Consider the following 13,238-nt stretch of genomic DNA (forward strand, 5'->3'; position numbering starts at 1 on the left):
ACATAATGGCAATTTCAGAGTTGTTTGTGGTAGGTCACCTTGTTTAGGATTAGAGGTTCGATGGTCTAAGGACCGGCCAGTGCGTTTTCCTGCACTCAGGTCGGTGAGCAATAACTTTGGGTGTTATGGTGTCTGTGGTAAGTTCTGGGCAGGGAGACACAGGCCAGTCCCCATGATTTGGTCGACCAGGACATCCCGCAGAAAACTCCTTCAGTGGGGATCACTTCAGGGATGGGTCATAGGGTTAAAATATTGTCAGCAGGGACACAGCAACCACCTAGTCGCACCCTGGCATGGATATTCAAGCTTCCCGCAAGTTTAATTTAGGGTTATGATATAGAATCTCTTATTAGGAGGGGCCCAGTGCGGTCATTGCATTGTCTATTGTTCAGTGACTGGAATTTGGGCCATGTTCAGTGCAAGCAGGGTGCATAACAGCTACATGTAACATGTAAGTCTCTGTGGCGGGGCGAGTAAGGGATGCTTGATCTGCGTGCAGGGGCGGGCGATTTCTTTGTGGGCTTAGCTCTGCAGGCTACCTTGCGCCCTGGTTTTAACAGACTAGGATGCGCAGTGAAATGTGTGGCAGGCATGCGCCAAGAGATGGGTCTTCCATTACATCTATACCTGGTTTAGTTCTTGGCTACGGAGTGGCGGCGTGACACTCTGGTATTGGAGGTGGTCAAACGGTTGGCAGGCCTTCTAGAGGTGGGTTTCTAGCTCGGGCATGTCCAAGTAAGGGTTCAGGTGCCAGAAGTCAGCCCTGGGATACAATTTCACTGGCCTGTGGAGCGGCAGAAATGTTTAGAACGGGTAGGCGGCACCCACCAGTGCCTTGTTTTGGCCGCCAGGGTTTGCCCTTCGAGTGAGAAGTGGTTTAGAGCCATGGAAGTGATCTTGAGCATCCGCAACCAAGCCAGTGCAACATGGGTTAGGTTCAGAGACAGAGATGGCCACTGATTATCAGAAAGTGGCAGGGCTATTCGGAATCAATGTAAAGGGACACAGATAGAGTTCTGGCAGGAATATCTTGTCTGGGTTATGCAGGAGGAACTGCTAAAACAGCTTGGGCTTTACATGTTTCCAGGCATTGTGTCTGTGCACACCAATAAGTTTTCCAGCTAGGGGACACACCACACGGTTCCAGGTAATAGGAGCAGTTAGTACTGGTGCATCTAAGCTCAAGTTAAATAAAGGGGCTTTTAACTCTGTATTTGACTCTCTGCGCTTCTAAGACAGTGGTTTGAATGCGAGGCTATGACCCACGGATACATTCGGCTTGCATTTAAGTTTTAACAATGGGATTGGTGCTTCCAATCTCTGGACATTTTGAAGTCAGAGAAAGAAAAGAAAATGTAAAGAAGTAGCAGTGTATGAACTGGGCATACTTAGCAGTAAAGCGGCAAATATGAAGCACATATATCGTAATCCTGAAGGGGATGCAGACGTTTCAGTTCAGGACCAGGTGGAAGCAGATTTTGATGTCAGCTTGGTTTGCCTCTAAGGTGCAGTTTTCTGATATGATGGGCCTTTTTAAACTCGAGGGCTGCTTGTGGCATCCGATGTCTCGGGCATTTTGCCTTTCCGGGGTCCTCCAATGGCTTCACCTCAGAGACATTTAGGTAGGTCTATGGTTCATTGCGTGGCTTATTATGTTTTCATGACCATAGACATCCATTACTTCTGGCCACTTGCACTGATCCTAGCGAGGACTGGCACCAATGCATATATAGTCTTTTGGTTTTTGACACGTTCGCACTCTGTATACTAACTTGAGCATTAGCAGAGAGGTGTGGAATAACGGGGTTCCTTAATTTGGCGAGTGGAGGCAGGTTAGCAGGTCTCTTCTTGTCAGGGTTTGAGGTGTTGGTTGGGTCTGTTAGATCGAGGATGAATAGACTCTATCCTGTCAGCTGGGGTGTGAGTTTGCCATTCCCAATAGGGTGCGGGTACCCTAATATTGTTGGAATAGAGGGTTAGAATAACAAAGACTGACTACGATCAGAGCACTTTTTGTTTTTATAGATAAGAGGATACAGGTACACTGACCATAGGTTTACTCCATGTCCTCCAATCCACAGCGGCATGATACAGGTTGCTTCAGTTAGGCTAATTATCCTTGGGAGCGGTCAGCCAACAAGGGGACTGATATCCAATTTTGGCCTAGGAAGACAGGCAGGTGTGGTGCTCCCTTACAAGGGGTAGGGAGAAGGGCACATTCCGACCAGGCTTGGCTGAAGGGTATTTTGTTACACCCAGCTGGGAGATAGATGTATGGCCCACTGGGTCTGGCCGCACCTTACCTGGCCCTCCGGGAGAGGGGTACCCTGGTTCAAGTGGACATCATGCCCCTTCCCATTTTGGGGTTGAACGGGTATGGAAGGCATGATTAAATGTCAGGCTTGCGGGTTCTGGCAGGCAACTTTGCAAGCACTATTTTGAAGGGGCAGAAAGCCCAGGGTCTGGGCAGGCTTGTCAGTGGAGTGCATCATGCAGGTGGGACGATGGAAATCGCAATGTGTTAAAAGGTACATCCGTCAACAACCACCCAGGGGAGTGGCCGGATGACAGGTTAAGTGTTGTATGTACAGGCAAATGGTGAAGATACCTTAGGCACCCCTGTGAGGAACCTGAGGTTTGTTGGGGTGCATTGTTATTAGGCAAATATGGGCAAGCCTTTGCCAGTTAGCTCAGTTGGTTGGAGCGTGGTGCTTATAACGCCAAGGTCGCAGGTTTGATCCCTGTACGGGTCAGAATTTTGGATTAGTTGTTTAGAATGGTGTGCAGTGCTCAACAAAGGGGGTTTTGCAACCTAGCAATTCTTCAAGTTGCCAGGACCAACGATCTGGGGGGAGGGCCTTCCGGGCATCCTGTGAGTGGGGGTCCCTGGCATGCGCTGGAACATGACTAGGGGGGTGTCTCCCCTCCCAACAATTTTGGCCATACAGCTGGGAGGCATTGACTTGACTTTCCTGGGTAGGAGGGCAATCAGGGGATGCCATGGAGACCTCTCCCAGGAGGGTTAACAGCGCCATGTTAAAATTCACAGAGCAAAGGGGGTTTGGCTTCATCCGACAGGGGTTACTGCACGCTAAGTCCTTAGGGTGTTTTGATGAAGATTGGATACACCTGTCCAGAGTGGGAATGGACCTGTTCTTGCTTGATCTGGGGGAGGCCTTGGAATCAGCAGGGTGTAGGTAAGAAGGCCTATCTTGGTGGGGGGTCCTGGGGTGATGGTGGCCACACCCGGAGCTGTGGTGGAGTTACAGGGTGATCCAGAGGCTGTAAGGTACAGAGGGGTACCCTCTGCATGAGCACAACAAGAGTGCAAAGGCCAAATATCCCCGGGAGGTCCTCGAGTTGGACCCTGGAGGAGCGACGGTGCCCCATTAGTCCTATGGGCGGTTGTGGACCTGAGCAACCAGGGGTTGCCTGGAATGCTCTGCCCCCTTCTGGGGGCGTGAGTAATGGGGTGGACTGGTGGTCCACCGGTGGGAGGGGTTATCCCCTCCCTCAAATCTGGCAAACGTGGATTGGCTATGGCCACGGTGTAATTTGGCTCCTCAGGTGGGCAGGCGGCGAGGGGCTGCCTGCCTTGGGATCGCCTGTAAGATAACCCACCATGTTGGCATATTTGTTATGCAAATAAACCTGCAGCTAATTTTCTCCACAAAAAAGGTGTCTTCTGTTTATTTCTCCAGGATATTGCTGTTGGGGGGATGGGGAGTGTTGCCGATTATGCTACTAAGTGTTGCGTGTAAAGGGGCCGTATTTACGAATACAGGAAAAGTCATGCAGGGTGGCTTTTACTGTCCTTGTAAATATGGGGCAGTGAAATGCGCCGCCAGTGGTTCACAAAAAGTGATGCACTGGTGGCGCAAGGGGCTTGTAAATCTGCCCCCTGCTGTATATGAGCTGTGTGCACAAGGGTTTGATCTGTAGACCAAAATGGGGATGACTTGGAGATCAATGAGAGTCTTTTCCTTTGAGTGTAATGAGGTCTAACAGTGGCAATGTGGTTTGTAGTATTTCTGCCACAGTCTAAAATTCAATTTCTTTATAAAAGAATAAAGCCACTTGGTAGTATTATGGACTGCATCAGTTATCTCAGGGCTGTCCTTTATACATAATTTTCAGACCGAATACAGTTTAGTTCAGAGCACACAAAAATGATCTAATTCTAGAGCAGATACAAATGGAATAATGAAGAATGAATAATGACTTTTATCTTGGTCGCCGATTGAAAAACATTGCCCCTTATGCTGTTGAGGTCAGAGACTGGCGCTTTCGATTAACTGCTCCTTGTGCAAAGACTTGAGTTTGTCAGTCACATTCACTTAAAATAACTCTCCTGCTTCTTCAGCAGAGGATGGGAAGAGGAGCCGTTGCATATTTCAAGCCGCGCCATCTCCAGCTAGTTACACGAGGGTATTTGATATGTTCACATCGGTGGAAATGGACCCGATGCATATTTATGAGGCACATCAAATCGTGCACTCTAGGATTCCCAGCGATGGCTGATTGATGTCTCACTGTGTTTGCATAGCCACAGAGATTGCCGCGGGAGAGGCCCGGTGTCTCAGGAGATGCAGCAATTGGTAAGTGCTTAGTCAGATTTAAGCTATAGAGACAGATTTATAAAGGGATGCAATAGCAGGGAGCAGCGAGCGGAGACCTCTAATGCAGGGAGTCAAATGCATTTCCATTGAGATCCAACACTCCAATGTGACACCTTCGGAGCATAGGATTTCTGGCATAAAGTGTATTGCGTACACAGTATTACTTCTGGATTCCAGCACTTTGGGGGCAGAGGGGGTTATGGTGTGCGGCAAACATATAGCTGCATCATGGTAGGTCCAGGACGAGCGAGTCATATACGCAAAATCACAATAGAACAGATAGAGCCAATAGATTTGGAGATGGCTGCTGATCTTTTGGCTTTGCAAATGCTTATTTTGTTTGTGAATATTTTTGTATGAAGACACGCGGTACATGAGTTGCCCTGTAGCAGTTTTGAGCGAGCCACCATTCCTTGGTCTGTGTATAACATGTACTGTTTAAACTCCAAAATATATATTTTTAAGTAAAATCACACATTACACAAGTAGTTCCTGGCACTGATGGCGACTATATATTGTGCAGATGTGCCCATTGTGCAAGAGAAGAATGCCATCACTCACAATCAGATAAGCCAATGGCTGAAGTAATCTGACCCTGTGTCCCATGCTGTAGGTTGTGGTTTGTGGAATCAAAATGTGAATGACACTACAGTGGACCAATGGAAGAAGAAGGCTTACTGAAAGCATTGGACCTCATTTATAGTTTGACTTAAACAATGTGGACAAACCCACTATGCGTATGTGTTACAATCAATATGTGTGGTACGTACATGGACCCATTAGGTGTACTTAAAAGGCTCCTTACACACCAACCTAGTTGGTGTCATGCTCATGCTTCATCATTGGGGTCCCAACCGGGTGGCCAAGTGCCCCACGGTTGTGCTACGACGCCTCGTTACAGCGGAGCTGGTGTGGTGCAGATATGTGAGGTGACGTGTATTGATTATGTTAAAAATATCTCTGAGAATCCTTGCCTTTAGGCTTTAATATTGGCGGCTCAGGATATGGTTAAAAGATGTATATGTCCATTCCGGAGTCTTCCCCCCTGGAGGACAGAGTGCTAGATGGCCATGTCCCGGACAGCACGATCTCCCTCATATACAAAAAACTGATCAACGATAGATCGTGCCTGCTGACTAGTCTCCGCGAGGCTTGGGTTGCCGACGGGCTGGAGCTGGACGACGAGGATTGGATTTCTGCGGTGGCCTCTCCGAAAGAGGTGGCCATCCCGGCTCGCCTTCGTTTCGTCCAGCTCAAGATCCTTCACCGGGTTTACGTGACGGGGCCAAGGCTGCTGCGTATGGGTTTTGCTGGTGACGGAATGTGTAAGCGTGGCTGTGGTGCGTTGGCGACTTTCATGCATATACTGTGGGAGTGCCCGAAGGTGGAGCGATTCTGGCGTGGTGTGCATGAGGTCCTGCGTGTGGTTACGCGTGTCGCGCTGCTGCCTGAAGCGAGGAGATGCTTGCTGAATGTATGGGAACCGAATGACTATTCGGTCCCGCAGGCGCGGTGGGTGACTCTGGGATACATGATAGCCAAGCGTGACATTGCTCAATTGTGGGGATCCCAGAGGCCCCCTGCGGTGTCGGCCTGGAAAGAGCATATGGATTGGTGTATGTTTCGTGAAAAGGTGGTGTATGTGGCGAGGGGTAAGCCTGGGGCGTGGGTGAAACTCTGGGGCCCCTGGAACGCCTACCGCGGGGGTATTTGTGAGCCACCACTGCTACCGGCTGCCTCGCCTGCTCCGTCTCCCTAGACGGCCCCCCTCCCTCGGCCGCGGGCGCGCGGTCCCCCAGTCCCTGATCTACTCCCATTCCCCTTCTCAGAGTTCTGTTGCTGGTTTGGATCCCCCACTTATGGAGCACGTGCTGTCACTTTGGATCGCGGGTTGCCTTGCGGGTGTGGTTTTTTGGTGTTGTTTTGTTTCAAGAAAAGGGAACCGTACTGTGGGCTTGGAGCTGTGTGGCCTGCACCATTGATTACTCCTGTTTCATTGCTCTGCACTGCCGAGAGACTTTTACTGTATCTATGCAATATGCTTTTGTCATTCTAGCGGCCGGCCGGGTGGTTGTAGGCCCATACCTGTAACTTTTTTAAACTGCAATAAACGGTTTCAAAAAAAAAAAAAAAAAAAAAAAAAAAAGTAATCTGTGGCAAATATCTCGAAACTTCTATTGAACTCAATGCATTATTGTGTTTAGAATTGTGTTGCCTATTGCAACAACTTGTAACTTTCTACAAAAGTCAATTGCATATTACAAAAGTATTTATATAAAGCATCTCATTCTGAGAAAAAAAAAAAAAAAAAAAAAAGATGTATATGTGATGCAACTATCAGTAGATTATTACCGTTAGTTGACTATGTGTTGAGGTCTACATGTTTCAGCCCATTAAAAACGTATGAAAGGGCTTTCTTCAGGACCAGGTGGTCTTCTTCCATGTCCCCGTTGGCCTCCTCCTAAAAAGGAAACTGTTGGTTCTGATTCATGTAGGGAGGTGTTGGTGGTGGTCCAAAGGGCAGGTTCCAGCCATATCCATATTGTGGATGCATCTGGGAATATGGGGCTGGGTAGTGCATATTGGGCCCTGGTGGCCCTTGTGCCCATGGTTGTTGCCAGCCGATGTTTCTTACCCTTCCCTGCTGTCTTTTTCTGTAGCTACTTGAGCTGGAACTGCTGCTCCCAGATGAGTTTTCGCCTGAAGAACCCCCTGATGTGTCTGATCTTTTCAGAGCTTTGTATTCAGTGTCCGCGTAGGGGTAGGTTTTCACGTAAGAGAATTTTTTCAGATCTTTCTGGAATGTATTAATCTTACTCTGTGTCAGGCTCTCCTTGTATTCATTTATCTCTTTGTTAGTTTCATCCAATTTTTTTTTGTATGAAGTTACAGTTGCTTTGAAATGTGCCTCAGTAGTTTGGATTTCGATGAGGATGGCCTCAGAGAGGTGCTTTGCTGTCTGGATGATGAGGATTATCCAGTCGTGTGTGCATCGCCATGCTATCTGGGGCCAATCCTTGCGGAAGGTTTCATCATCCAGGAAAATGCGGGGAGCATTCGTGACTATGAGTCCTCTTGGGGCTGTGTTGTTTCTCAGATATTCAGTGAGGATTACCCCATGGAGAATTGTTCTTATGCAGTTGCGTTTCGTTTAGTTTAGGCCTTCCCAATCGGCGGTTTGGGCAATAAATGTCGCTACAATGAAATCTGCCATTAATGGAGGATTTGCTAAGATGTTGTTGACATCGTCCAGAGTGAAACCCAGGCCCTGGTTTTCAGCCATTCTATGACTTATCGCTATGTAATCTACCATTACAAACGTACGCTCTCACAGCTGTGCGCTGCGAAATTACTGGAAAAACAAGGAGAGAGGGGAAGAAGAGGGGGTACATCCAATGTAATGCCACTTGACCGCGCACTTCAATGTGGCCACCATCTGCCTAGGCGTATGCGTGCTTAAACTCACCAAGGCTGCACAGGAAGCCATCAGCTACTCTTTTGCAGATGCAGCATGCCACGAGTCGTTGCACGTCGCTGCCAACATGCGCTGCATTTTAGCATAACAATCACTGTGGTAGTCACCAAGACAATGACTACAGCACCTTTTAAGATTGCATTTTATGTTGCTATAATCTATGTGTCTTGTCTTGTCCTCTTTCTCCCCAACAGGTTTTTTGACAAGTGTCAGTAAGTACGCCGAAAATTACACCACACACCTTAGTGCGTGTGTAGGTACTTCACTGGTTTCACGTGGCATTTTTCACCTTTGCCACTCACTATTCTCACTAACCTGGTCCTGAAGAAAACCCTTTCACACGTTTTTAATGGGCTGAAACATGTAGACCTCAACACATAGTCAACTAACGGTAATAATATCCTAACAGTTGCATCACATATATTTCTTTTAACCCCTTCGGTGCTCATGACGGAATGGTTCCGTCATGACCCACGGTTGAGCTGTGCTCATGACGGAACCATTCCGTCATGACCACACCCGCGCAAGATTCCGTCAGCACAGCGGCGGAATCTGCGCAGCATCGAAGGGGTTAACCATATCCTGAGCTGCCAATATTACAGTCTAAAGGCAAGGATTCTCAGAGATATTTTTAACATAATCAATTCACGTCACATCACATATCTGCACCACACCAGCTCCGCTGTAACCAGGCACTGTAGCACAACCGGGGGGCACTAGGCCACCCGGTTGGGACCCCAATGAGGAAGCATGACACCAACTAGGTTGGTGTGTGAGGGGCCTTTTAAGTACACGTAATGGGTCCATGTACTTCCCACACATAGGGCCATATGTAGGAAGCCCAATACCGGTCGGTAACGGCCGATTTTCGGTAAATATCCCGTTACCGACCGGTATTCAGGCTTTTGGTATGTAGGGGGCACATTTCAGGATTCGGTAATTTACCGAATCGGTAAAATTACCGAATCGGTAATTTTACCGATTCGGTAAATACCGAATCCTGAAATGATATGTAGGGGGAGTGTTTGGTTGTTGTGGGGATTCGTTATTTACCACCAACTAAAAGTTGGTGGTAAATGACGAATAGCTGGAAAAAGGCATTTTTTTGCACTTTGAAGTGTGCAATGTGGCAGACATACATGCCCTTAGGGCATGTATGTGTGCCACATGTGCACACATGCAGGAATCAGGGGTGCAACAGGGTGTCACTGTGACACCCTGCCACCCATGATTGTGCTCCCCCCATTACCGAATCGGTATTTACCGATTCGGTAATGGTAACTGGCTTCTCATTGATTCCTATGGGCCTCCTGGCCCATAGGAATCAATAGGAAGCCAGTTACCATTACTGAATCGGTAAATACCGATTCTAAATTACCGACCCATTCCGAATCAGTAAATATTACCGATGGATTACCTACATATCATTTACCACTTCATAAATACCGAATCGGTAAAATTCGGTATTTATGAAGTGGTAAATGTTAGGCTACCTACATATGGCCCTAGTGATTGTAACACATACGCATAGTGGGTTTGTCTACATTGTTTAAGTCTAGCATTATATTGGGGAGCAGGATGTACCCCCTCTTCTTTCCCTCGCTCTCTCCTTGTTTTTCCACTCATTTATAGTTTGATTTTGTATATCCGCTGCCAATGTATCCCCTGCCTCTGATTATTGTCTCAGCTGACCTGCTTTGCCATTCTCGCTCTGTCGTTTCTTTCTCAGCTGCCTCCACCTTCCCAAGGCCACGCTGAGGAGGCCCATCCTTCAGCGAGGGAGGTTAGGACTTGAGATGTCTCTTTTTTTGTAATTTGTTATAATGATCTTGTGTATGAGATTGCATGTGTTTTGATTACGATCACGTTCAATCCCGCAACACACTGTGTGGCAGTCTCCTAACGGACCGTGACACACCCCGCCCACACTTAGTTGTATTTACGTGTATCTCAAGGGCGCACTTGTGTACTTCTTGTACATGTTCCCCATCGGGGCATTGTCTCTATTGATGGCCCGTTACGATCCACTTGCACCTTAACTCATCCCCTTTTTTACACGTATAATATTGTTAGCCTGACGTCTCCGTCTTTGCTCACGTCACCCTCTGAGGCGCGTGTGTCTCCTACCACACTTGTAGTATCACTCAGGTGTATTTTGGACCACTTTTTATCCCTTCTAGTGCTTTCCAGGAGAAGCGTGCTTTCTAACAGATACGTGCCAGGCATGTTATCTCCACTAATTTAATCTTAGCTGCACCGTTCCTCATATGTGTGTGCATGCTTCCAGTTAGTATCCCCCTCCCGGGGCACTGGGATTTTCCACGCCATGCACAGATAAGAGTCAACACTACTCTGGTACTATGGCATGACGTTCTTCTGTTTATCTTTTATCTCTCCCCTGTTTTCCCTCCCCCCTGTGTTTTTTGTCTCGCACAGGCCACTTCGAGGGACACACATAACGACGTGTCCTATACCTATTACTTCTAGATTTACCCCTATAAAAAGGACTTATGGGAATATAGGGTGTTGTGTTCCCGATTCCCATTTTTCAAAACCTTTTCTTTGGTCCTGATGAAGCGCTCCAGGATCCACTAGGGACCACCTTTAAGCGCAAAACATGTCGACCCCTTGATATATCTGTACACTTATTCCAATACTCACCACACGGGTTGAGAGAAGTGGGATCTTATTTGATCAGTTTCCCCTCTCATACAGGCAACAACATTTGCACCTCCATCCCCGTGATCTATTTTACTTAGACTCTCAGGACATCCTCAATAAACTGTTAGTGTACTTTGGCTCTTTTTATATCTCACTCACCACCACCATTTTGACCCACACACCCCCATGCACAAGTGCGGCACACTCCTAAAAGATCTCCATCAGAGAGCCCCGTAAAATGGGCCCGTGAGGGACTGCAGCGCCACCCACACGAGGAGCACCTGCCCGATGATGATGCTTAACACCCGCAAGGGTGTGTGAGGGCACTTCTAGACCCACACAGGAGTACTCCTACTCTTTCTTGGCACACTCTAATTTTGTGGAGACATCTTACACTTTCTTACAGCATACCTGGCTGTTGACACTCTTACAGCCTATCTGGCTGTTGATACTCTTCCCCTCCTCCTTAGGAACTGTTACCATCCATATTGCTGTTACACAGTTTACCTTCACCAGAGTGGGGGAGGCCATTGCGTCCACCGCCCTGATGGACTATTGCCTACCATATTTTCAGAGCTACGCTGGCCTGGAAGAGATCTGTGTGCCTTCAGAGGAGTCGCCACCACAGCCGGTCCTCCGAAGGCACTAAAAGGATGCTCAGCGGCTGCCATGTTTCATGTGGCTACTCAGCAAACTTTTTTTATTTTTCAAACACAATCTATCAAAGTGAATGTGTGTTTTTGAAAAACAATATACTAATGACCCTCACACCCTGGATTTTTTCCCCCCAGAGTGTGATGGTCATTTCTCTGTTTGGGAGCACCAGGCTTTTGCTATGGTTCCTGAAGAGGAAGAACAGTACATCAGACCATCTGCTCTCGATACGACTGATGGTCTAAGTACTTAAATCCACAGCTCCAAATCCATTAGGTTGTCGGTGCAAGGTTTCAGGTAGCGCAGCGAGCAGTAGCACAACCGGCAGAAATATGACAGTCCACTTAACTCTAAATAGAGTGGTCAGAGTATCAGTTTGGCTGATAGGATACTTTACCACATTTGTGACACATTACCCTGTCCACCTCACTGTCAATCAGCATAAGTGTTTATAGTGAATATTTTGTATTTAAAAACAACGGTCCTACCAACCCCCAGGCCTAAAAAAAGAAATCAAAGGAGGAAAATCCACAGCTGTAGCATTGGGACTCTGGACAAAGTTAGTTAAACACACAACATTGCCACTAAAATCCACCTTTTTAGGGTCCAGAAGGCATGACTGCAGCAATGGTGCTATGGGGTAAAGTATGTCAAATGCATAGATTTACCACGTGAAGGAGCACCCCGAACTGCCAGAGATAGAGTGGGCATAACTCATGTAATTCAGTGTAGCATAATTACGTGGAAAGGCCTAAGAGTTATGCATAATTACTCAAGAAGAGCAATTCTGCATATAGCACAATTTTTTGGCACTAAAATGCCCCCTCATACCTAAAATGGGCATGAGAATGTATTTTGCGCTAAGTACGAGTGCTAAATGCAACGGAACATGAATAGGAAGCAGCTGCTCACTCTCAAAGAACGTTTTTTTGGGGTAGTATTTTCCCCCAATTTACTGCCGGCATTAAGCTCTACTTTCTTAGCACAAAATTCACCCTTGCATCCAAAATAGACTTGACGATGCATTTTGTGCCAAAAAATAGCCCTAAATGTAGCAGAACATGAATAGTGAGTGTGAGCAACTGCTCGCTCTTGCTAAATGTGCTCTTGTGGTAAGATTTTTTCCTTCAAATGACTCTTAATTATGCAAGCGAGAGTGTTTGTGGGATTAGTAATTCCGCATCAAAGAGTAACTCACAATTACTCTGATTACTTTGGCATACTTGAAATGCCACCCAGGCCTTTTGGTGGCATCAGAAATCTTAAGTGAGTGACCACGTTGCACAGCTTTATCATACACATTCAGAACCACAAAAGCACCACATTCACAGCATACAATTAGTTCTGATTAAAGTTAGATTCCCATTTGAATCCTGCCATGCAGTACGTCAAAGATGCAGCCGTAGCATGGAACAGTGGGAAACGAGATAATAATTCAACAATCTCTAACAAGATCAGGATAGAACAAGGAGTCAAACAAGGATGTGTCTTGGCACCAGCTCTCTTCAACCTTTTTTGAGCAATTTGGTCCCTGATCTTGACGCGATTGTCAGCAATCCCCCAAAGCTGGGGCATTGACACATTACTTCCCTCCTTTACGCGGTTGACATTGTTCTCGATGTTTTAGCTGCACACAGCACCATGAAAGGCAGACAGTAAATTTCGAGAAGATCAATGTTGTGATATTTGGACGGAAAAGGGAAACACCCGGAACATGGTATCTTATCAATCACAGACTATCCAGAGCCCCCAGCTACAAGTACCTTGGATGTTGGCTCAACGACAAGGGAGGGCATTTAACCCATGATAACGCAGGTAAACCAAAGGTT

The sequence above is a fragment of the Triturus cristatus genome, chromosome 3_1, assembly GCF_964204655.1.
Source record: "Triturus cristatus chromosome 3_1, aTriCri1.1, whole genome shotgun sequence".
In the NCBI taxonomy this organism is placed as follows: domain Eukaryota; kingdom Metazoa; phylum Chordata; class Amphibia; order Caudata; family Salamandridae; genus Triturus; species Triturus cristatus.